General features: G+C 38.1%; 1 protein-coding gene across 1 annotated transcript in view; it reads left to right on the forward strand.

Moving 5' to 3' along the window:
• Positions 1 to 201: 201 nt before the first annotated feature.
• SESTD1 (SEC14 and spectrin domain containing 1) overlaps positions 202 to 25943 on the forward strand; it is a 151131-nt gene continuing 125389 nt past the window's right edge. Inside the window, exon 1 of the mRNA XM_035007629.1 lies at positions 202 to 313. The gene's annotated coding sequence lies outside the window, so the exon portion shown is untranslated. The remainder of the gene's footprint in view (positions 314 to 25943) is intronic.

Consider the following 25943-nt stretch of genomic DNA (forward strand, 5'->3'; position numbering starts at 1 on the left):
CTGCGCCGCCACTACTCGCGCGCGCGCGGGGTCGCGCGGACGCGGGTCGGGCCGCGGGTGCGGGGAGGTCGCCGGGCCGCCCGCGCCGCCGCCCCTTGCCTGACGCACGGAGGGGCCGGGACGCGATTTGCCGCGAGCGGCTGCAGTCGCCGCCGCCGCCGCCGCCGCCGCCGCCGTCCAGGCCCGCTCCGCCCCCAGCCCGCCTTCCTCCCGCCTCGCCCTCCGCCTCCGTCCGCGCTTCGCTCGCTTCCCCGCGTCCTCCCCACCAACCCCGGAGGTGCCGGCCGCCCGCGCCCGCGCCCGCACCAGCCAGGTGAGTGTGGCCGCCGCGCGGCCCAGGCGGCCCGGGCGGGAGGAGCGCGCAGGCCCCGCGGGCGGGTGGCGAGCGCGGGCGGGTGGACGCGGAGGCGGCGGCGGCGGCGGCGGGCCCGGCTCTCTTCCTGGGCGCGGGCCGCGGGGCTGTGGAGCCGCACGGCTGAGGGAGGGGCGCCCGCGCCCCGCTGCAGCCGCCACCGCAGACAAAGCGCCTGAGGTGGGAGCCTCGCGGGCGGCCTCTGCCTCCGCGCTGCCTGCCGGGTGCGGCCGCGGCCCGCAGAGCCCGGGCTGCTCTGGTTTTTACCCCTGAGCGCCCTTGTTCGTTTCTGGGTGAAAGGGACCCGCATAATGCAACAGGTTTGGGCGTTAATCCTTATTTTCCGGCGGGTCTTGTCCTCCGGGCGTGCGGGCACCACTTGCGGCGGCGCCCGGCCCCCGGGCGAGCGCAGCGTCCAGCTCCGGCGGCGGGCTTCTTTGTGTGGCCGGTGACCAGCCTTGCGCGTTGGGTGGGGGACGCCCGTCCGAGGCCCCCGGGCTGCGGGGAGGCTCCTGGATGCCTCCCTCGCGGCTTGGGGCTTGGCTTCCCCCCGGGCCTGCAGGATGTTAACATCCCTCCAGCCTTTGGAGGAGTCACAAAGGGAAGGAAGAGAGGGTTGGCAGGGATTTGTGGTTATGTATTTATTTTTTATATGTTAGGTAGACTGATAGTAGAAAAGAGCCGCAGTCTGGCCGGCTCATGAGGGTGCGGGTGGGACTTCACCCTGGGATGCACGGTTTGGACTTGCTGCTGCTCTGACAGCAAGTGGTTTTCTTGGTGCGTTGACATCTTTCATACACAGATATCAGCCCAGAAGTTGGAAGTGCTGTTGAGGGAGTAACTCTGTAGCAGCTGGTTGGCAGGTCACCTCTTTCTGCACATTTTGTCCGTGCCAAATATACCCGCCACGCATCCTGGTATAGGTTGGCAAACTCTCAAATTAAAATTGCCACTCAAAATACCCCCATTTTGGAAAATATTAATCCATATGGTTTTCTTTGGCTTGATTTTTGGCTTATTTTCTTAGGTGTGAAAAACTTTTTTCTCCCCCCCCTCCCCCCGCAAGGAAGAATACATAACAAAGAACAATTTATTTTTGTTCACATACCTTGGTCATGCTGTTACCTAGTTGGTTTCATTGGTATGCTATTTTAGTATAACAATACTAAATGGAAGGAAAATATCTTTTGCTTTGAGCAATAAAATGCTTCTTTGTTCTAGAACCAGGAAGCTTTTATACATAATAATTTCTGTGGACAAAAGTTGGTGACTGTCTTTACCCCATGACCCAATACATGAAAAAAATTCCCAAATGACTTAGAAAGCATTACACAACTCTATAGATTGTTTTTCTGTACCAAACTCCAGGAAATCATTTTGCTATGTATTTAATCAAGTAATCTAGACTAAATTTAATGTTAAAATTTGGGCCTTACTCTATAAATTCCCCAATATTAGGGAATGAATTGATTACTTTTAGAGTTTGTTAAGCATTGTAAGCCCTGAAAATAGTAATAGGAAAGAGTAGTGGAGATAGGAGCTGGTGGTGGATTTAGCAGAATGACCGCAGATTGGAACATGGAATGTGGTAGAGGTTGCAAAGTTCCACCTACTTGGGTTTTAGTTGATCAGTGGGCAAGGCCATATCTGAAAAGTAAATGTCCACTAATTAAAAAAGCAGAAAAGAGTGTTACATTCTGGCCTATTTTTTTTTTTTTTCTCGGTGTACTCTGTAGAGACTCCTTGAAGCTCTTTCTAGTCCTTAAAAACAAACTTGCTATTAATAGGGACTTTTCTTTTGAAGAAATAAAATTATACCAAATTAATCTGATCCATAGAAAGTTTCTCTAACATGATTAGTAGTTTTACTTTACCCAGAATACCATTTATCCTGGTAACATCTAACTTCAAAGAGCTTTTATAGCTGTTATAGGCTATAGGAACAACCTCTTGAGAAAAGTAGCATTTTGACTAATGAAAAGGAGCAGAAACTTACATTTCTATAATAATTTTCTTTTATTGAGGTATAATTCATATACTGTAGAAATCACTTTTTTTTTTTTAAAGATTTTATTTATTTATTTGAGAGAGAGAGAATGAGAGACAGATAGCAAGAGAGGGAAGAGGGTCAGAGGGAGAAGCAGACCCCCCGCCGAGCAGGGAGCCCGATGTGGGACTCGATCCTGGGACTCCAGGATCATGACCTGAGCTGAAGGCAGTCGCTTAACCAACTGAGCCACCCAGGCGCCCTGTAGAATTCACTCTTATAACGTGTACAATTCAGTGGTTTTAGTACATTTACAGGGTAGTGCAAACATCACCAGTTCAAGAACATTTCCATCATGCTGAAAAGAAACCCGGATACCCATTTACCTGTCACTCTCATTCCTCCTCCCCTGCACTTGGCAACCATTGATATAGTTTCTGTCTAGAGATTTGCCTGTTCTGGACATTTCATATAAATGGAACCATACAAATATGTGGCCCTTTGTGTCTTTTACTTAGCATAGTAGTTTTAGGGTTCATCCATATTATGCATGTATCACTACTTCATTCCTTTTTATGGCTGAATAATCTTTCTTGTATTGATATGCCACATTTTGATTATCCTTTCATCAGTTGATGGACATTTGGGTTCTCTCCACTTTCTGGCTATGATGAGTAGTGCTGCTATGAACACTTATTTACAAGTTTTTGTGTGGACATATGTTTTCAGTTCTCTTGGGCGTATACTGAGGTGTGATATTGCTGGGTCATGTGATAACTCTGTTTAACTTCTTGAGGAATTGCCAAACTATTTTCCATAGCTGCTGTAGCATTTTACATTTCCACTAGCAAAGTATGAGGGTTCCATTTTCTCCAGTACTTGTTAATGTTGTCTTTTTGATGAGACCCATCCTAGTGGGTGTGAAGTGGTATCTCATTGTGGTTTTCACTTGCATTTCCCCAATGTCTAATGATGTTGAGTATGTTTTCATGTTCTTATTGGTCATTTGTTTATCTTCAGAAAAATGTCTAATTTATAATAGCTTCTAACTTTATGTTTTCATGTGTATTTTCTCATTGAAATAATTCTATAAGTTAGGTTTATCCCTCTTTTACTGCTGGGAAGCTAAGGTGCAAAGAGGTTAAATAATTTGATTGTTTTTTAACCTTACAGAGTTAGTAGGAGGGTTTAAATATAAACTCAGGTCTTCTAACTCTGCTTCCTGCATTCTTTTCACCCCAAAAGAAATAAAGAAGTTAAATTGTGTTTGCAAATTTACTTGGCTAATCATTGACAAAGTGGGGGAAAATAAATAAAAAGCAAACCAAACAACAAAAAGCAGGTGGCCATACTGCCTCATATTCACCAGACTTTGTTATTCTTTTTAAAATAAGTTCTTTGTTTTCTCCTGTCCTAATAAGGTAGATATGATTTTCATATTTCCTCTAGGGAAGCAGTCAGAACGATTAAACCTAGTAACACACCTTCTTGGTGGCATAGCTCGCTAATCCTAGAACCCACCCTTCACTGAGACATTGTGTTTTATATTACCCTGCAGCTTCCATGTTCTCTATTTTCCCACTAATTTATTTCCTTTATCTTAAAATAATTGAATAATTTCACATTTTTCATAAACATTAAAATTCTGAATGAAACTGAAATTAACTTTTATTTTATTTTATTTTATTTTTTTAAGATTTTATTTATTTGCGAGACAGAGAATGAGAGACAGAGAGCATGAGAGGGAGGAGGGTCAGAGGGAGAAGCAGACTCCCTGCCAAGCAGGGAGCCCGATGCGGGACTCGATCCCAGGACTCCAGGATCATGACCTGAGCCGAAGGCAGTCGCTTAACCAACTGAGCCACCCAGGCGCCCTTAACTTTTATTTTTGAGCAGGGCAGTTTGCCAGTTTTCATTTTGAAGTGCAGGATTACTAAGGTACATATTTCAGTTTTTATGTGGAACTCTGTATCAGACATAGGTATGCAAAATTATCAGCTCCTTAGAAGGTAGGTAGAGGCCATATGTTATTTATTCATCTTTGCATGTCCATTGTCCACCATAGTGCCCAGCACGATGAATACAAATGAATTTTTTTAACAGCCCCCCCCCCAAAACCCAGTAAAACTTATCTGTTACTCTTTTTTAGAAGAAAGGCAGTACAAATTCCAGAAAAAGAATATTTCTTACTCCAACACATGACCTAAAAAAAAAATAAATGATAAAAATTAGAACTTAATTTAAAATTCAACACTCTGTCTTATGGAAGGAAGTAACTGTTGTTCCATCCTGTGTTTTAAAAAATAGGCTGTAGACAGGGCGCCTGGGTGGCGCAGTTGGTTAAGAGTCCAACTCTTGGTTTTGGTTCAGGTCGTGATCCTCAGGGTCGTGAGATACAGCCCTGCGTTGGGCTCCATGCTCAGCTGCTTAAGACTCTCTCTAACCCTCTGCCTCTCCCCCTGTGCACACACACTCTCTCTCTGTCTGTCTGTCTCTCTCTCAAATAAATAAATCTTTGAAAAAAAAAAAATAGGCTCTAGGGACGCCTGACTGGCTCTGTTGGTAGAGCATGTGACTCTTGATCTCGGGGTCGTGAATTCAAGCCCCATGTTGGGGGTAGAGTTTACTTAAAAAAAAAAAAAAAGTACCTGGTGGCTGGCACAAGTGCTTATTAGCGCAGTGCCCATACTTAGGAGCTACACCCTGAATGTTTGTTAAATAAATGAATGTCCAATGAGTGAATAAAAGGATTAGTTTTCATTATAACAAATAGTGGAGATAACAGTAAATGAGTATTTAGGCTGTGCTTTTCATTTGTATATCTTAATAGCAAACATGATACATGTTCATTATAAAAATTCAAATAATATGTGGGTATTCAATACAAGCTGAAAATCTCCCTTTACTTCTTGTCCCCTTCCCTTCCTTTACCCCCAAGATCATTCCTGTCCCAGGTAACCATTATTAAGTTTAGGGGTTATATTTCTATCTGTATCTTTGATTTATGTGTACGTATGTATAAATATGCATTTACATATCCGACCATACTTATATACATACATTCACAATGGTTTTTCTTTTACAAATGGGATCATACTACACATTTCCTTTGTTTTTAACTTAAATGTATTAAGACTTTAGCATTTATAGTCACAAATGATAAATGTCATATTTATTATTATTGCCTGGTTTTGATGTCAGGATTAAGCCAGCCTCTAAGAATGAATTGGGAAATACTCCTTTTTCCCCCCTGTGTTCTAGAATAGTGTAAAAATGTCTGCCCTATAAGCATTTATTAGAAATTCCCTGATAACCTTGGGGGAGGGATGAGATCTGAGGCAACCTTTCAAATTTTTCCTTTTTTTATTTATTCTATCAAGTTTTGGTTCTTATTTTCTATTACATTTTTGGTGAAAGAATCCTTCCACACACACAAACACACTTCCCTTCCCCCAGCTTTGATGAGTAAGTTGAGAAAAGCAAATGATTAGCTGGATCAGTGGATGCAGGAGTAGATGTACTTTTCTCTTAGAATGATCCAGGGTAAAGCCCTACACTTACTAGTTGTATAACCTTAGGCAAGTAACTTATCCTCCTCAAACTTTTTTTTCTTTTCTGTGAAATGTAATAATCCCTACCTCATTAGAGTCTTGAAAGTATTAAATGAGATGTGAGCTAATATGTGAAAAACCTCAGTAGCTGTATCTAATAAAAATGTACACATCTGTAATACTAAACTGTAACATGCTATACAAATGTAAATTTGCCACTGAAGTTATCATAAATTGTTTTAGCCAGTGAAGAACAAATTTAAGGAGAAGGAATGGTGGAGCTAGCATGGTTTCCACTAATAAATTAGAAGGATCTAGGGGCACCTGGGTGGCTCAGTCAGTTAAGCATCTGACTCTTGGGTTCAGCTTAGGTCATGATCTCAGGATCTTGGGATTGAGCCCCGCGTTGGGGCCATGGGGCAGGCAGGCTACAGCTCAGCAGGGAGTCTGCTTGAGATTCTCTCCCTCTCCCTCTAACCCCCCCTCAAATAAATAAATAAATCTTGGGAAAAAAAAAAGAAGGCTCTGTAAAAATTTCCAGGCCATTTAGAATTTGATTTGGTAGACCGTGATTTGTAAATACTTGGCACGGTTTTGAGGCAGCTTAGTAGGGAAAAGTAATGGTGTAAACACTCTTGATTTAATCCTGCCTTATCACTTACTAACTTTGTGACTTTGGACAAGTTAATAATTTCTCTCATTAAAATGGGATAAATACACTCACTTTATAAGGTAGGTATTAGGAAAGAGATTAGTATAGCGTTCAGCATCTAATAGGTGTTCGAACTGTTAATTTTTTTCTTTGTATGACCATCTGTGACAAACATGAGGTGTTGGGTTCTGCTATTTGAATGCTGCTTGGTGTACTGGAAAAAACATTAGGCCCTAGAGTTTCAGCCTGTGTTTCACAATTACTAGCCATTGGCTTTGGACAAGTCTGCTCAGCTTCTGTTTCCTTACCTATAAAAAAACAGCAGGAAAACTAACACTTGTTGAGCATCTATTTTATATGCATTTAGTAGGGAGTTTACAAATCTTAACCTCATTTAATCCTTCCAATAATTCTATCAAATAGAGATGATGGTCGTTTCCCAACTTAACAGATGAAACGAAGGTGCAGGAATTGGGTTTTTTGACATCCATTTGAAGGTACTCCCCACCCTCCACGCCTGTCCATGTTCTTTCACTTGGTACAGCTATCCTCTCTTGGGGATGATAGGGTGTGCTCTTGTGTACAGAAAATTCCAAATGAGGAGCATACTGCAAACTGAAATACCAAATGTATTAAAAAAAATTTCAGGGACGCCTGGGTGGCTCAGTCGGTTAAGCGTCTGCCTTCGGCTCAGGTCATGATCCCAGGGTCCTGGGATCGAGTCCCGCATTGGGCTCCCTGCTCCGCGGGGAGCCTGCTTCTCCCTCTGCCTCTGTCTCTCTCTCTGTCTCTCATGAATAAATAAAAAAAATAAAATCTTTAAAAAAAAAAAAAATTTCAGCTAGTATAGGATGAGACTACTTATTTATTAATGATTTCCATTAATAAAATACAAATATAGAATGGTTAATGTATCCTAATGCCTATACTTGAGAGTAGTAATTTAAGTTTTTTAATACTTCTGTTGTTCGTAATCATTTTACCTAAATAATTCATTAGGTTTCTTTGCATTTCCAATTTGACTAGGTAAGGGGGAAGGGGTAGGTAATGGTCATACAGGAACTATAAGCCTGTTTGATAGTGGTGTGTGTGTGTATGTGTATGTGTGTGTGTGTATGGAAGAGCTGGGAAATACAGTTCTCTGGCAGTTTGGCATTTACAGAAACTACAGATTCTTGGAAAGAAGTAGAGAAAATCTGCATTATAATTCATTGTCTACTTGCAGACTTGCAGAGTCATTTAAAAAATGAACCTGCCTTTGTCAGCTGGTTTATAAAGAGCTATTGATTATGTTCTTGAAAGGTAGTAATATTGTATTTCCTTTGATAGGGTTGCCAAAGCTTTTGCTATGAGTTTCATTTTATTTGATCAGAGTCAGTGATATTGATTTGGCTTTTTTGTTAGCTTTGTGCTAGGGATATGCAAAAAAAAAAATGCTGTTGGGACATTACAAATTAAATTGTGATTGAATAACAGTATAGAAATTCTGTCTATTGAAGCTTCAGTTATCATTTTTATTCTATTTGGTAGGAGTGGAAATTCCTATTAAGAGAATTTTTATCAGAGTAGGTTTGAATTGTGCTATGTAAATTCTCACTGATATTGAATGCTTCTTTTTGGCAGAACCCAGTACAAAGTGTCATGAACTATATGTAAGTGTTAGAAAATATGGTTCTTGTCTTCAAAGAGTTTATACTTAGGGAGGCACTGAAGGAAGAAACAAAGTAAAAGGACAGAGTGAGTTCTTAAAGCTTGTGCCTGCTCTTTGTAAAATCAATTTTGCTGCATTGGGCTTTGGTAAGATACCATAGGTATCTCCTGATAGGCACTATCACAAACATCCAAATTCTTTGAAAACTGGTAGTTGTGTATCTTGTATATCTTGTTCATTCTATAATGTTCTGTTTTATAAAAATTACTCTTTGGTCTGAGTACACAGAATAGTTCCTCTTCTGAGTACTTACTTTTCTGTTCTATCTGCTGGACTGTGGACTGGGTTTTCCTTTTTGTGATGGCTACGAGAAAGCCAAAGCCAGATTTGTGGCCCACTCCAGAGCAGGCATAGTGATTTTATGCTGTACATTTATTTTGGTCTTTCTCTTGGCACGATTTTTGGTGTTTTCTTTATTCTTTTTCCTATTAATTTTTTAAATTTATTAACTTTTTATAGTTCACGTATTCTTTTAAGTCTCATTAATCATTTTCAGAACAAAATAGTGGTGTATACAAAAATAAATATACATGAAATAATGGAGGAACATATCAAGGTAAACAGATTAATATGGGAGAGACCAGATGTGGCAAATAGGTTTTATTCATGGGCTAGCTTTGATTGATGGTGGCTTTGTGGAACATTACATTAAGGAGTAGTTGGAGGCAGCATGCAGATTTAGTGGGAAAGACCACTGTGATCACTGAGCAGTGTTGTTATGGGTGTGGGAGTGGTGATGGCATGGGTGCCTGCATTTGCCATCCCTTTTAGAGAAAAAAAACACACAGGATGCTGAATAGCACAATAGATAGGTGGCTTTTTAAGTTTAGAGCTAGGTTTGGCTGGGAGAGATGTAGATTTGAGGAACAAGTTGGTGAATTGTTGAAGTTGGCAGTCAGATTGGTTCATCTAGAATAAAATGTCTTCAGTGCATTAAGGAAAAATTAGGTTGTTGGAAAAAGTGAGGAAGGGAATATGATAGTCTTAACAGATAGATGGAGGTGATCAGACTTTTTTATCTCCTAAAATTCTAATTAATTCCTTATATGATTTCCAGTGGTTTTGCTTCAGGTCAGGTCTTTGTCATCCTTTTCATTTTAAAAGTTAAATTATTTTTTGAGTAGCTAATACATTCATATATTTCAAAATTAAAAAGGTACCAAAAGACACATTAAAAAGTCTCCCTTTTATTCCTGTTTCTCAACTACTGAGTTTTCTCCTCCACAGAGTCAACCAGTGTCATCAGATTTGTATCATTACAGAAATATTTTATGTATACATTTGTGTTTTCCTGTCCATTTTACACAAATATTTCCTTACCTATGTATGTAACTGCTTCTTCCATACTATATACAGTATTCTGCACCTTACATTTTTCATATCAATACACAAGGAATTTTATTCTTTTTAAAAAATAAACCTTTTGGGGCACACGGGTGGCACAGTTGGTTAAGCCTCCCACTCTTAGTTTCAGCTCAGGTCGTGATCTCAGGGTTGTGGGATCGAGCCCTGAGTCAGGCTCCATGCTCAGCTCAGGGTCTGCTTAGGACTCTCTCTCCCTCTCCTGCCCTTCCTCCCCCTGCCCATCTCCCCCCCCCCCGCCCCCGCAGCTCTTTTTCTCTAAAATAAATAAATCTTAAAAAAAAAAAATAAATATTTTTCTTTGGAATAATTTTAGATTTACAGGAAAGTTGCACAAAATAGTACAGAAAGTTCCTATATATACCTCACCCAGTTTCAGTTTCCTCAAATGTTATTGTCTTACTGTAGTGCATTTGTCAAAATGGGAAACTGAACATCAGTACATTATTAACTACACTGTAGACTTTATATGGATATCACCCAGTTTTTCCATTAATGTCTTCTTTCTGTTCCAGGATTTCACCCAGAATACCACATTGCATTTAGTTATCTTGTCTCCCTAGTCTCCTCTGACAGTTTCTCAGTCCTTTTTTTGGAGGAGTGCTGGGCAGATATTCTATAGAATATCTCTCAACTTGGGTTTGTCTCATGTTTTCCTCATGATTAGAATGGGGCTTTGGCTTTCTGGGAATAATACAGAAAGTTGAGTTGCCCTTCTCATCATGTCATGTGAGGGAGTACTTGATATTTCCGTAACATCACTGGTTATGTTAACCTGGATCACTTGGTTAAGGTAGTGTTTGCCAGTTTTCTTCAATGTAGTGTTACTATTTTTCCCTTTCTGCATTTCATTTTTCAAAGTGAGTCACTGAGTTCAGTCTACCTTCAAAATTGGAGGGAGAATTAAAGGACTTTCTTTTTAAAAATGTAATACTCCTGGGGGGGGGGCCTGCCTGACTCTGGGAAGAGCATATGACTCTTGATCTTAGGGTGGTGAATTCGAGCTCCACGTTGGGTGTAGAGATTAAAATGTAAATCTCCTGGGACACCTGGGTGGCTCAGTCAGTGAAGCGTCTGCCTTCAGCTCAGGTCATGATCCCAGGGTCCTGGGATCAAGTCCCACATCGGGCTCCTTGCTCAGCAGGGAGTCTGCTTCTCCCTCTGCTGCTGCTCCCTCTGTTTGTGCTTCCCCCCGCCTGACAAATAAATAAATAAAATCTTTTTTAAAAAATAAAGTGTAGTATTCCTTAAGATGGATGTACCATATATTTTATTCGGCTATTTTCTTATTAATCTATATTTAGATGATTTAACATATCAGTTAAGAAAACAGGCTCCAGAGCTAACACTACCTAGGTTCAAATCTTGGCTCTACATTAGTTATGTGATCTTGGGCTACTTTTACTTGGCTCCTCAGTTTCTTCATCTGTAAAATGGGGGTGTTAATAGCACATACCTTATAGGATTGTTGGGAGGATTTAATGAGAAAATATGTAAGTGCTTAAAACAGTGTCTGACGTTATATTAAGTGCTAGATAAGTGTTTGCTATTATTCACTTTTTGTCCTTACAATAATACTGCAATGAATAAGTTTGTATATGTTATTTCATACATAGTGGTGGGGCAGGTAGGTATACCATAAGATAAATTTCTAGAAATGGTTACTTGCCTTTGTAATTTTGATAGATACTGCCAAATTTGCCTTCCATAGGGGTTGTAGCATTTTGCATATTCATCAAAGATATATGAGAACATCTGTGTTTCTGTATCCATGTTACCAAATTATTTGATCTTTGCCATTCGATTGGTGCCTACTTTTATTATAAATTAATTTGAGCATCTTTTTATTGAGCCATTTAAGAGTTTAGATTTTGATGCTGCTTGTGAAGTAACCTGGACTTCATCTGCTGGAAAGTGATAAAAAAAATGTTGGGGAAAATAATTACAATAACTAGATAAGGAATAGTTTGGATCTGGGAAAGATTAACACTGTAGTACTATGGTTGCAAGAAGTGGGTCACTAAGTTTCTGGCCTCTCTTCTGGTGTGGTAGTGTGGTGTCTTGGTAATTGTTTTTTAAAAAGTTTTTTTTTTTTTTAAAGATTTTTTTATTTATTCGAGGGGTGGGGAGAGCATAAAGGGAGAAGCAGCCTCCCTGCTGAACAGGGAGCCCCATTTGGGGCTCAATCCCAGGACCCTGAGATCATGACCTGAGTCAAAGGCAGACGCTTAACCAACTGAGCCATCCAGGAATCGCTGTTTTTTAAAAAAGTTTTAGGAGTTGCCACCATCCTACATTTGCAGCCAGCAATGAAGGAAGCTGCAGGGGCGCAGGCTGGAAGGAAAGGTTGCAGTTGCATTAAAGTAAAACTGAAAGTTAATCAAGCCTGACACATTTTTTATGATACTCATATTTTTATGTTGCATAATAATTAGGTAGAAATTAAAATGTATTGTGATTAGTTGTATATATATTTGTAATTAATTTTAACATCCAGTTTAGGAGGTTTTCTTTACCATTGCATTCTCCAGTATGTATAATCATTGCCGGTTGGTAGTTTTTTTTCTGATATCATGTACTGTGTACTGTTCAGTGGTTATGGTTAACTGTACCCCTCTAATCCCCCCACCCCCACCCCCAGCTATGGTGTAAAAAACAAAAGTGCTGAATCTTACTTACATCACCTGGATGGGCGCGGTAGTGGGCTTGATGGCCCTTTGCTCTTTTCCTTAGTCAAGTTTCTTGTTTGCGAGTTCATGAGCTTAACCTAGCCCCTCATGAACTACACACACTCTTTCCCCCAGGTCGTCCGCCCTTACACACTGGAGGCTCCAAGAACTCTGATGCATGAGAACAGATTGTGGGGGATTGGAGGGGAGGGGGAGGTACAAAATGACCACCATTCTGGAAAAGAGAAAGGGATTTCAAACGAGGAGAAGTAAGTAAACACCATGGAAATGGAATCTGGGTCCTTAGAATTTGAGATTCTTGGCTTCCGAATAAGGAAGGTTAAAAGCGTGGAGAGGGGAAAGTAGAGGTCATATAACCTGTGAACTCTTTTGACCCAGTTCCCCCAGGCATGAAGCAGTATGAAAGCAATTCTAAAGGACTCCACAAAATAAAAACAAACAGCTCCTACTCCCTCAATTAAACCAAATCAAACCAAAAGGCGAACATTTCTCCTAGATGCCTTAAATTACGGAACAAGTCTGTTAAGATGGAGTTCAGTCCTTTTTAAGTCCTTTTCTGTTTTGATAGGGTAAGCTGGAAGACAGCTGCCACCTGGGGGCTAGAAGCATAAAGGATGCCCTGGGGGTGGTAGAGAACCCAGAATGCAGGGGAAAGGGAAGCACAGAGGCAGCTAAGAAGACAAATGTGGATTTTTACAATTTTCACCAGATTCTGGATTGTCTTTACTCAGACAAATAAAAGCTCTATTCCAAATATTTCCTCTCTGTAGGACAGGCAGCTAACCAGAAAGACATCTTGAGTTGTAATGAGATGGAAACTATTACTGCTGCTTTGTAATTGGCCTTTGTATTCAATTTACTTTAAAATACCTAGAACTCCAAGATCAGAAATGAATGGATGCTTTGGGGCACCTGAATTAAACAGATGAGAACACTTGGAATACAGTTAATTCTATCTTAAAAATACAATTTCTGTTTAAATGCCATTTGAATTAACGTGCTTTTGTAAATTGTGAGAATATTTAAGCCTATCAGTTACTTATATCTTAGTGTGAATCATTTAAGCAGATAATTATTGCTTTTCTCCTTAATACTTGGCTGAGATAAGGTACTAAGGAGATAAGAATGTTGGTAGAAGAGGAGAGGTAATTTTATAATTTACATCTTTTGTTCAGGATCATGCTGGACACTGGTTTTTAACTTTCCATGACAGTGGAGAATTGAATGTAGCCTGGTGAAGGGAAGCGTTAGGTGTTGGAGCCGGGATAAGTCTGGCTTAGCATAGAGCCTGGCCCTCATTAATCATTCCACGTACGGTAACTAGTATCTCCCCATCCACCGCTATTTGATCATTATTATTCTTATAATTTACTTTTAGGGCACGTCATTTGAATATCAGAAAGTGCAAAAGGTTTCAGTGAAATTTCCCACCCATTTGTAATAAGATACAAAGAGTTTTGTGTTTTTATTTTTGTTTTGTTTGTTTTTTCAGCCATACCTACTTCTTTCCCACTTCCTACCCTTTCTCTTTAATACCTGCCAACTATTCATCTATTCTCTTTTTCTATAATTTTGTCATTTCAAGAATGCTATGTAAATGGAATCCTCAGTATGTAAACCTTTTGGGATTGGATTTTTTTCATTCTGTGTAATCCTCTGGATATTCATTTAACTTACTTCGTATTTAAATAGTTTGTTCCTTTTTAATTGCTGAGTACTTTTTCACACTATGGTTGTACCACAGTTTAAACATTCACCCATTGAAGGACATCTAGGTTGTTTTAAGTTATTGGCTATTATGACTAATGCTGCTACAAACATTTTTGTATAGGTTTTGTGTGAACATGAGTCTTCATTTTTCTGTGGTAAGTGATTAGGCGGGAGTGCACTTGGCTGGGTTGTATGGTTGCATGTTTAGTTTTTGGTTTCATTTTTTTTTTTTTTTTAGAAATTGCCAAACTATTTTCCACAGTGGCTGTACCATTTAATTCCCAGTAGCAGTGTATGAATATTATGGACTGGATTTTGTTCCCTCCAGAGTTGATATGTAGAAGTCCTAACCTCTAGTATCTCACAATGTGATTGTGTTTGGAGGTAGGGCCTTTAAAGAGGCAATTTATGTTGAAATGAGGCCTTTAGAGTGGGCCCTAACCCAATCTGAGTGATGTCCTTATAAGAAGAAATGTGGACACACATCCTTGAGGGATATGGATTCACAGAGGAAAGACCATGTCAGGATGCAGTGAGAAGGTGGCCATCTCCAAGCCAAAAAAAGAGGCCTTAGGCCTTCAAAGAAACCAAACCTGCTGACACCTTGATCTTGGACTTCCAGCCTCTGGAACTGTGAGAAAATACATTTCTGTTGTTTAAGCCACTCAGTCTGTGTGGTATTTTGTTATAGCAGCCCTAGCAGACTAATACAGGGAGTGATCCTTTTTTTTTCTGCATTCTTGGCAACATTTGGTTTTTGACTTTTAATTTTAGCCATTCTGATAGGTGCATTGTGAGGTCTCACTGTTGGTGTAATTTGTATTTTCTTGGTGGCTGGATGATATTGAACATCTTTTCATGCGCTTATTTGTCATCTGTACATCCTCTTTGGTGAAACTGTTCATGTTTTTTGCCCATTTTCTGTTTGGATTTTTTTTTAACTGTTGGGAGTTTCAAGTATTGTTTTATATATTCTACATACTAATTCTTTGTCAGGTAGTTTGAAAATATTTTTTCCCACTCTGTACCTTTTTTTTTTTTACTCTCAACATAGTCTTTCACAGAGCAAAAGTTTTTAATTTTGATGAAGTCTAGTTTTTAATTTTTTTTAATGGATTGTGCATTTGGTGTGAAATCTAGCCTAACTGTAGATCCTGAAAATTGACTCCTAGGATTTTAGAAAACTTTTTGTGAAAGTTTTAGAGTTTTCTTTTACATTTAAGACCATGATCCATTTTGAGTTAATTTTTGTGTTTCTTTTTTTTTCTCCCCATGTATATCCAGTTGCTTTAGTACCATTTGTGAGAAAGGCAGTCTTTCTGCTTTGAATTGATTTTGTACCTTTGTCAAAAAACAATTGGACGTATTTATAATTTTATTTCTGGGTCCTCCTACTTTATTTTCCAAATTCTAGCTATTCTAGTTCCTTTGTCTTTTTATACAAATTTTAGAATAATCTTCTCTGTATCTACAAAGAATCTCGATGAGAGGGATTTTGCTAGGAGTTGCATGAAACCCATGTATCAATTTGAGGAGAATTGACATCTTTATTATATTGCGTCTTCCAATCTATAAACATGGTATCTTTCTCCATGTTTCTTTGATTACTCTCATCAGCAATTTCGTAGTTTTTAGTGTGGAAGTATTGTATATATTTTATTAGATTAATACCTAAGCAATCTGTTATTTAGAGTGATTATAAATGGTGATGTATTTTGTGTTCACAGACTTATTAGTATATAGAAATACAGTTGATTTTTGTATGGTATCTTTTATCCTGCAACCTTGCTGAACTCATTTATTCTAAAAGTTTTTTGATAGATTCCTTAAGATTTCCTACTTAGACAAATGAGTCATCTGAAAGAGGGGCGAATCTCATTTCTTGTTTATTGATCTGTATGCCTTTTTCTTTCCTTTTTCTTTTTTAAAGATTTTATTTATTTATGTGACAGAGACACAGTGAGAGAGGGAGAAGCAGGCTTCCCTCTGAGCAGGGAGCCCGAAGCGGGGCTCGATCCCAGGACCCTGGGATCATGACCTGAGCTGAAGGCAGTCTCTCAGCAACTGAGCCACGCAGGCGCCCCTCTTTCTTTTCTTTTCTGACTGCAATGATTAGAACTCTCAGCACTGTGTTGAATAAGATTGGTGAAATGGACATACTTGCCTTGTTCCTTATCTTAGGGAAAAGCATTTAGTCTTTCACCATTAAGGATGATGTTAACTGCACTTTTTTTGCACAAGGTCTTTATCAGTTTGAGAGAGTTCCCCTCTATTGAGATATTTTTCTATTATGAATGGGTGTTGAATTTTGTGAGTTGTGTTTCTGCAACAACTGATACGATTATGTGATTTTTCTCTTTTACCATGGTAATATGGTAGATTACACTGATTGATTTTGAAATATTGAACCTACTTCACATGGCATAAACCCCACTTTGTTATTTTGTGTCATCTTTATATATATTGTTGAATACTATTTATTATTTTGTTAACAATTCTTACATTTACATTCATGTCTTTGTCTGATTTTGGTATCATTGTGTAACAGTGTCTTCATAAAATGAATTGGAAAGTGTTCCCTTGTCTCTATTTTCTGGAGCAGTTGTTTAGAATTGTTATTAATTCCCATATAAACATTTGATAGACTTCTCTGGTGTAAATCATCTGGGCTGAGATTTTTTTTTTTTTTTAGTTTTGTAAATTACAAATTCATTTCCCTTGATAATGTTTAAAGAGCTATTCATATTATCTGTTTTACATTAAGTGACTTGTGGTAGTTTATATTTGAGGGAGTGGCCCATTTAGTCTGAGTTGTCAAATCAGAGTGGGTAGAGGTGTTCATAGTGTTTCCTTATCCTTTTGCTGTCTATAGCCTATAATGATATTCCTGTTTTGTTCCTGATATTGGTAATTTGTGTCTTCTTGCTCTTTTTTTTTTCTTTACTCCTCTTTTCTCCTTGTTTTGGGTGTATTTTGTTCTCTTGAGTTAGGAGCTTATATTATTGATTTGAGATTTTTCTTCTTTTAATGTATTTAGTGTATATATTTATGTATTTAGTGTTAAAATTTCCCTTAAGCACTGCTTTAGTTTTGATATACAGTTTTTTGATATTTTTTGATATACAGTTAACCCTTGAACAACTTGGGTTTGAACTGTATGGGTCCACTTATACATGGGGTTTTTTTCAGTAAATATATTGGAAAATTTTTTGGAGATTTGTGACAGTGTGAAAAAACTTGTGGACAACCTGTGTAGCCTAGAAATATCAAAAAAATTAAAGAGGTATGTAATGAATGCATAAAATAATTTGTTGATACGAGCCTGTTTTATCACTTACTATCATAAAATGAGCACAAATCTTTTATAAAAAGTTAAAATTTATTAAATTTACACACACAAAGATTTCCAGACCGTCCAGGGCACCATTGGTGGCACCATTTGCAGTTGTGAGAAATGTAAGCAAATTGAAAGATGCAGTATTAAATCATAACTGCATTAATGGTAGTATATACTGTGCTACTGTAATAATTGTGAAGCCACTTTGTTTCACATTATCTGAATTTCTGATGTCTAGTGTTAGTAATCTGCATAGCATCTACAGTTATGTATCCTATAAGACAATATTGATGTATATTTGTCAGTACAATTTATCTTGTAAAGACAGACAATATAATCTTATAGTATCAGTAAATGCAGTTCAGAACTGTAAATGTATTTTCCTTAGGATTTTAATCTTTTCTCTAGCTTACTTTATGCTAAGAATAAAACATATGACACATATAACATATAAAACCTGTGTTCATTGACTTTATGTTATCTGTAAGGTTTTTGGTCAACAGTAGTCTGTTCGTAAAGTTTTTGGAGAGTCCAAAGTTACGGGTGGATTTTCTGCTGTGTAGGGGGTTGGTGCCCATAACCCTAACATTGTTCATGGGATAACTGTACTGTATATTTCTTTGTACTGTATATTTCAACTGTACATTCAGTTGAATGTGTTTTTATTTTATTATTACTATTTTTAGTTAAGTGTATTTTTAAATTTCCCTGGAGACTTTTTTTTTTTTTTTAAAGATTTTATTTATTCATTTGAGACAGAGATAGAGAGAGAGAGAGAGCATGAGCAGGGAGAGAGGCAGAGGGAGAAACAGGCTCCCCGCTGACCCAGGAGTCCGATGTGGGGCTCCATCCCAGGACCCTGGGATCATGACCTGAGCCGAAGGCAGACGCCTAACAACTGAGCCACCCAGGCGCCCCTCTCTCCCTAGAGACTTTTAAATAAGCCCTGGGTCAGATAAGTGTGTTAGTTTCCAAGTGGTTGAAGATTTTCCTTTTATCTTTCCCTTATATATATATATATTTATTTTTTAAGGTTTTATTTATTTATTTGACAGAGAGAAACCCAGCGAGAGAGGGAACACAAGCAGGGGGAGTGGGAGAGGGAGAAGCAGGCTCCCCTCTGAGCGAGGAGCCCGATGCGGGGCTTGATCCCAGGACCCTGGGATCATGACCTGAGCCGAAGGCAGATGCTCAATGACTGAGCCACCCAGGCGCCCTTATCTTTCCCTTATTGAGTTTGTTTCTGTTGTTCTGTTGTGTACTTTGTATAATTTCAATTATTTTAAATTTGTTGAGTTTTGCTTTATGGTCCAGGGTCTTTTTTGATATGTGATCTATGTTAGTATATGTTCCCTGAGCATTTGGAGAAAAATAAGTATTCTGATGTTGATTGGTGGGGTGTTCTATAAATGTTGACTAGATTCTGTTGGTTGATAGTGTTCTTGAGTTCTATATCCTTCGAATTTCTGTGGAGTTGGCCCCTGAACATTTAGGATTACTATGTCTTTTTGATGGATTGACCGTTTTGTCATTCTATAATATACTTCTCTGTCTCTGGTAAATTTTTTTGTTCTGAAGTCTACTTTATATGATATTAATATAGTCACTCCTTTCCTTTGGCTATGTTTACATAATTTATCTTTTTCCATTCTTTTACTTTCAACTTGCCTTTATAATATTTGAAGTGAATTTCTTTCTTTTTTTTTTTTTTTAAGATTTTATTCAGACAGAGAGAGAGTGAGCACAAGTTGAGGGGGAGGGACAGAGGGAGAAGCAGACTCCCCACTGAGCAGGGAGCCTGTTGTGGGGCTCTATCCCAGCACCTGGGATCATGACCTGAGCCTAAGGCAGACGCTTAACTGACTGAGCCACCCAGGTTCCCCTTGAAGTGAATTTCTTATAGACATCATATAGTTGGGTCATGTTTTTTAATTCACTGTGCTAATATGTCTGAAGGTGTTTAGATTTTATATTTAATGTAGTTATAGATGTGTTAGGGCTAAAGTGTGCCATTTAATTTTTGTTTTCTGTTTCTCTGTTTTTCATTTTTCTGTTTTCTTTCTCTGGATTACTTGAGAATATTTTAGAAATCCATTTTGATTAAATGTTGTGTTTTGGACATACCTCTTTGTGTATCATTTTTGGTGTTTGCTCTAGGTATTACATTGTATACACATGACTTATTACAGTCTATTGTTTTCATCATGTTACCAGTTTGAGTGAACTGTAGAAATCTTCCCTCCTTTTATGGTCCTTTATTCTTTCCTGTTTATAATTGTCTAAAAATGTTTCCTGTACATACATTTAGAACCATATCAGTTACAACTTTTGCTTCAACTGTCAAACATAATTTAGAAAACCCAAGAGGAAAAGGAAAGTGTATTTACCCATATTTTTGTTTACTGTTTTCTTCTTTCCTGATACTGTAAAGTTCTCATTATTTTTCTGTTTGGAGGACTTATTTTGGTCATTAATTTAAAGTATGTCTACGGGTAACATTCACTCAGTTTTTCTTCATTTGAGAAGGTCTTGATTTCTCCCTGATTGAAGGATATTTTTGCTGAGTATGGGATTCTGGGTTGACACTCTTTTCTTTTAGCACTTGAATAATATTGGGCTACTTCCTTCTGGCCTTCATTGTTTCTGATGAAAAATTGCTCTCATTTGAGTTGTTTTTCTCCCGTGGGTAAGGTTTTGGTTTTTTTCTGAGTGGTTTCTTTGTCCTTAGTCTTCAGAAGTTTAATTATGTTGTAACTTGGCATAGATTTCTTTGGGTTTATCCAATTTCACGTTCGCTAAACTTCTTGAACCTATAGGTTTATGTGTCTTGCCATATTTTTTTTTTTTAATTTTTTTTATTCTTATGTTAATCCCCTTACATTACAACATTAGTTTTAGATGAAGTGTTCCATGATTCATTGTTTGTGCACAATACCCAGTGCTCCATGCAGAATGTGCCCTCCTAAATACCCACCACCAGGCTAACCCATCCTCCCACCCCCCTCCCCTCTAGAACCCTGTTTGTTTTTCAGAGTCCATCGTCTCTCATGGTTCGTCTACCCCTCCGATTTCCCCCGCTTCATTCTTCCCCTCCTGCTACCTTCTTCTTCTTCTTCTTCTTTTTTTCTTTCTTAACATATATTGCATTATTTGTTTCAGAGGTACAGATCTGAGATTCAACAGTCTTGCACAATTCACAGCGCTTACCAGAGCACATACACTCCCTGTCTTGCCATATTTAAGTACTTTTTCAGTTGTTCCTCACCCTCCCACCCCCTCCAGTGATGTAAATGATAGGTCTTTTGTTGTCTCATGGCTCCCTGAGGATTTCTTCATTTATTTTTCAGTCTGTTTTCTTTCTGTTGTTAATATTGCATAATTTATATTCTTTCTTTTCTGGTTCAGAGATTATTTCCTCTGTCCCCACCATTCTGCTTTGAGTCCATCTAAAGAGCTTTTTCATTCAGTTACTGTATCTTTTAGTTCAAAAGTTTCCATCTGGTTCTTACATCTTCTATTTGTTTGCTGAGATTTTGTTTGTTGATGCTAGTTTTTCATTTGTTTCAAGCATGTTCATAATTGCTCATCGAAATATTTTTATTATGGCTGCTTTAAAATCTTTATCAGATAATTAATTCTAACAGCTTTCTATGTGGTTTTCCCTTACATACGGGGATGGCAGGTACTGGAGGGTGAGGGCTTGTTCTCAGATGAAAGTCTGGGATCCCTTCTTGGCTATCTGTGACACCACCCTGCTTTGGGGTCTAGGTCCACTTCGTTACATACTCCTGAGGGTGGATGTCTAGCCTCCTTACTCAGGCTTTGCTGACATGGGTAAGAGTGGGGTCACTTTTTTGTGTGGTGTTTGGCTAGAGTAGTGCAGTTATTATCTAAAAGTTTTGTATCTTGCTAGACTGCCCTTTCCTGGTCTTTTTGACTGAAAAGAGCAAGCCTTTGTTGGGGCCTTTTTAATTTTGATCTGTTGGTGTTTGCAGGTAGCCAGCATTTTAGCTCCAGCCGTGAGATACATGAAGACAAAAGAATACCCAGGGAATTCACCACTGAGTTGTTCCTCAGGTCCTGAGGTCTCTAGCCAGTCTGCCTTCCTCTTTCCACCTTTCACAGACTTCTTAGGTTTGTTTTATGTATAAGAGTTTTCAATTGTACCTAGTGGGAGGAATGAGAAAAGTACTCCATCTTGTCAGAAGTGGAACACCCTGTCATTCTTTTTTAGTTAGTCCAACAGGGACAGACAAATCAGTCTGTCATTCAGAGACTTCTCAGTCTGTACACAGTTTTAGCTTTTCTTCCATATGTAACTATTCCTATTAGTCTCCATCACACTGAACTTCCTCCTCTGTTCTGTACAGATTCTACACTTGTACTGTCTTTGTATCATGGCCTTGATCAATTTATTCTGCCTGAAATGCCCCAGTTCTTCCTCTCAAGGTATTTCCTATAACCTTGTAACTTGCAGGCTATTAGGTATTTGACTCATCAACTATTCCGGAGAATTTGGACCTAGAATTACTGTAAAATACTGAAATAATATATTTGTATTATAGTAGCCCCATATTCCTTCTAAAATAATCATCATCATTTTAATTGTTAAAATATCTGCATCACAGCAAATGATAGTGGAGGACCTCCTTTTTGTTGAGTAATGGACTTAAGCGTTGTCATACTGCTAATTTAAAGACTTAAATTTGTTGAATGATAGTTCTTTAAGAATAAAATGTTGTTAGTCCTAAATGATACCTTAATATTTTATTCTGTTAATAATTATGGAGTCCTGACTAATGGTTTTGAATTCTAATTGTACATTATAGTCAGCTGGGCAGCTTTGAAACAGTTTCTATGCCTAGGTTCAAACCCTAGAGATTCTGATTCAGTTGACCTGGAGTGGATATTTTTTTAAAAGTTCCCCAAGTGATTCTAATATGTAGCCAGATTGAGAACCACAGATCTAGAATGATACTATCAAAAAATACAAGTGAGCATCAGTGGTTTCAGTCACTTTTAAGGTTCTATTCTGGAATGCGTCCAGCTGTGCAGTTTTGAACTTTGTCTTTCAGTGTTTTTACCTTAGCAGATTTTTAAAAACCCTATTGTACATGCTACAAATGACTCACCCTTGTGATTGTAGTATAAAGCATTGCATGAAATATGATCTGATTTGCAAAGAGAAGACATTTTATGAAAAAAGTATTTAGGTAACTTAAAATTACTAAAAAATTAATTGATTTTTTTTTTTTTTACAAGAGGTAGGGACACTGCAGATAATACAACATTCCATTATATAGTCTATTTAAATAGATTGTTAATTTATAGTACAAATCTGACTTTGAGTATTATTTATTTATTTTAAAGATTTTATTTATTTATTTGACAGAGAGAGACACAGCGAGAGAGGGAACACAAGCAGGGGTGTGGGAGAGGGAGAAGCAGGCTTCCCGCCGAGCAGGGAGCCCAGTGCAGGGCTTGATCCCAGGACCCTGGGATCATGACCTGAGCCGAAGGCAGACGCTTAACGACTGAACCACCCAGGCGCCCCTGAGTATTTATTTTTTTTCAAGCACTGAGATTCACAGTAAAAATATAGTACCTTAACTAGTTGTAAAAAAGGAATGTGTTACTAGAGCAATCAGACATTGGCAGTGATTAGTAAATGTGGCACTCTTAAATGTCTTACGATAAATTTGGTAGACATGTAGCATCTAAGTGGTTAGTGTATTTAACTTGAGAGGTTGACAGGACTTTAAGTTTCAATAATAAAAGCAGTTAGGGCTAAGGAAAAAACACAAGTTAGAGGAAGAAAGAAAAAAGAGGTCAGTTAATAGAGAACACTAGAGAAAAAAATAGGATCAAAGACAATAATTCAATTAACTTTTATGACAACAAAGCCTTTCCTCTGAGGAAGAAGAAATTAGGTGCTCCAGTTTGTTCTTTATTTTCGGGACACTTACTCAGTTTGCTTTGTTATATATGACCTTTATAAGCAAGGTACACAAAGAATTATAAGATGACACTGACTTTGTTCTACAGTTAGTAATTTGCTAATAAATTTCTAGTTTTGTATAGAAACTTGCATGACTGTGAGGGGACTATTTCAAGAGCTGTAGTTTATATTAAGAAAATTTTAATGCATTATGGTGAGAGTGTTATTGGATTATTGTCAAATTACTTGTTAGATTTTCTGTTTTTCTAAATATAGTGTATGCTGTAGGTATAATGTTTTATTTAATATATATTTTTATGGAATATAAGAATTTTGAAGGAATTTAATTCATGATCATAGGACTTTTTTTTTTTTTTTAAGATTTTTTCACTTATTAGAGAGAATGCACATGCACATGAGCAAGGGTAGAAGCAGAGAGGGATAAGCAGACTCTGCGCTCAACGTGGAGCCTGATGAGGGGCTCGATCCCACTACCTGGAGATCATGACCTGAGCTGAAATCAAGAGTCGGATGCCCAACCCACTGAGCCGCCTAGGCGCCTCATGATCATAGGACTCTTGAGGGAAGGTCAGGAGAAGGCATTCATTTTCAGTATGCCAACACTTTCCTATGGGTGTATTAGTGTCATTATACTTACAGAATCATTTCAAAATTTGTTGCCATGGTTGTATCTGTCCTTCTAGTAGGCAATAGAGGTAGCAACCCGCGTGGACTCTTGTCTTTGGTGAACAGTTGTAGAGGAAGTCTCTACAGACATTGAGGGGAGATTTTGAAGTACCCTTTATTACTACTGAAAGTAGGCCTTTTGCCATATTTGGCACACATGTCTGATTATCAGTGCTTATTCTGGAAAATAATCGCCTTCCTTATTACTAAAGAAAATAAACTAAATCTTTATGAAAATTACCACCTAAAATATCTTCAAACTAATTCAGCCATTTCTCTTATACTTATTGAGTTCCTTCTATGCTCCACACACTGTGCTTGTTGTTTGTAGGGAAAGGGTAAACGTCAAAGGAAAGTAAAATTGGCCCAGTCCCTGAACTTCTGGAGCATATACTTTTAATAACAGATGCTAAATTTTGTGCTTGGAAGTATAGGCTATGGAAGAAACATGTAGGAAGGGCCAGGTAAGCAAAGGTCAGATCATGCTTGGTCCTCATAATGCTAAGAGAGAGAGTGACTATTAGAAAAACCAGAGGTTTTTATCAAGACCAGAAGGAGACATCAAGGATGTCATCAACAGTACTAATTTCTATAGTTATGACTTTGCATATTTGTATGTGACAGCATTTTTTTCATGGAAGCTTTAACATGGATTGTTAATGTCATTAATAATTTGAGCATCTCTCTCTTAAAATTAGAAAGCGGTTTCATTTATCCCTGTAATGTGTATACTGTAAAGGAGTGCAAGTTTAACATTTGTAGTATTTTTTTTAAAACTTCTTTGTGATAGATTATATAATCTAAGAAGTTTTTAGATTTTTTATGGGGTTGAATTTAAATCAGGAGTTACTGCTTTTAAAGTACTTTGTCCAAAAGGGTGATTCTTTAATTATTAGGAAGTAAAATTACTTTGGGTTTCCTATTATTTCATTTACATAAATTTACTTTAGTTTCAGTTCATGATTTAAAGACCTATGAACAACAAAGTGTTCTTAATCATCAAACTATAGAAAACAAAAATTTAAAAAACTACATCAGGTATTAGTTTTCCAGAAATAAATGCAAAAAAACCCTTACATCTAGGGCTTGTTCTAATTTATATTAAATAGCAAGCAAAAGCACATGTCATCTCCCCTGTGAAATATTTATTAGTTTTATGATTATTTTTTAAATTTTCTTAGCTTTTACTTCACAACATATAGATTGAGCCTTTTTTAACTTTTTTTTAAGCCTGTATTCTCATATTGTGTGTATTTGTATATGTAATTACTCCTGTTAATAAACACTGTTTGAGGACCTATTGTATTCTAAGTTAATTCAACAAATGAGCATAACTTAATCCCATCCTTCACTGAGTCCCCATTCACCCTAGAATGGGAGATAGTTGTATTGTGTGATAAGATAATAGAGATGGAGGAAGATAAAATAGTAATACTAAGAAGGGAGAGAATGGTTACTTATCATCCCATTGAGTGTTGTGTCAGGGAAACTTTCACAGACTAGATGAAGCTAAGGTAAGATTTAAAGAATAAATGGGCGTTTCTTTGACTAGATAGAGAAGGGTATTTCATCAGAGAGAGCCCCATATGCTAGAGCACAAACAATGAAACAGCATTGCAAGTTCAGAGAACTGCACTTGGTTTCTTGCTGATGAAAAGGACATTAGGTGGAGAGAGTCAGGGCCATGATCTGCAAAGACTTAAGGCTGGCAGAAGAGTTGGCCATGGAGGACTGTTCAAGATTTTCTAGTAGAGTAATGAGGTGGTTAATTCTGCAAGTTGCGAAAGACGAGATTCTGAAGTAGGGAAATCTTTCAGAAGTTATACAGTAATTGAACCAGTAGTGCTGTTGAAGAGAAGAGGGTAGAGTTGGCAGATTATGTGGCGATTTGTATGGAGGGTATAGGAAAAAAATAACTTAAACGTCTCTCTTTGGTTTTGGTTTTTATAATAATGTGTGTGTGGGT

The sequence above is a fragment of the Mirounga leonina genome, unplaced genomic scaffold (genome assembly GCF_011800145.1).
Source record: "Mirounga leonina isolate KUSES-001 unplaced genomic scaffold, KU_Mleo_1.0 Mir_151, whole genome shotgun sequence".
NCBI lineage: Eukaryota > Metazoa > Chordata > Mammalia > Carnivora > Phocidae > Mirounga > Mirounga leonina.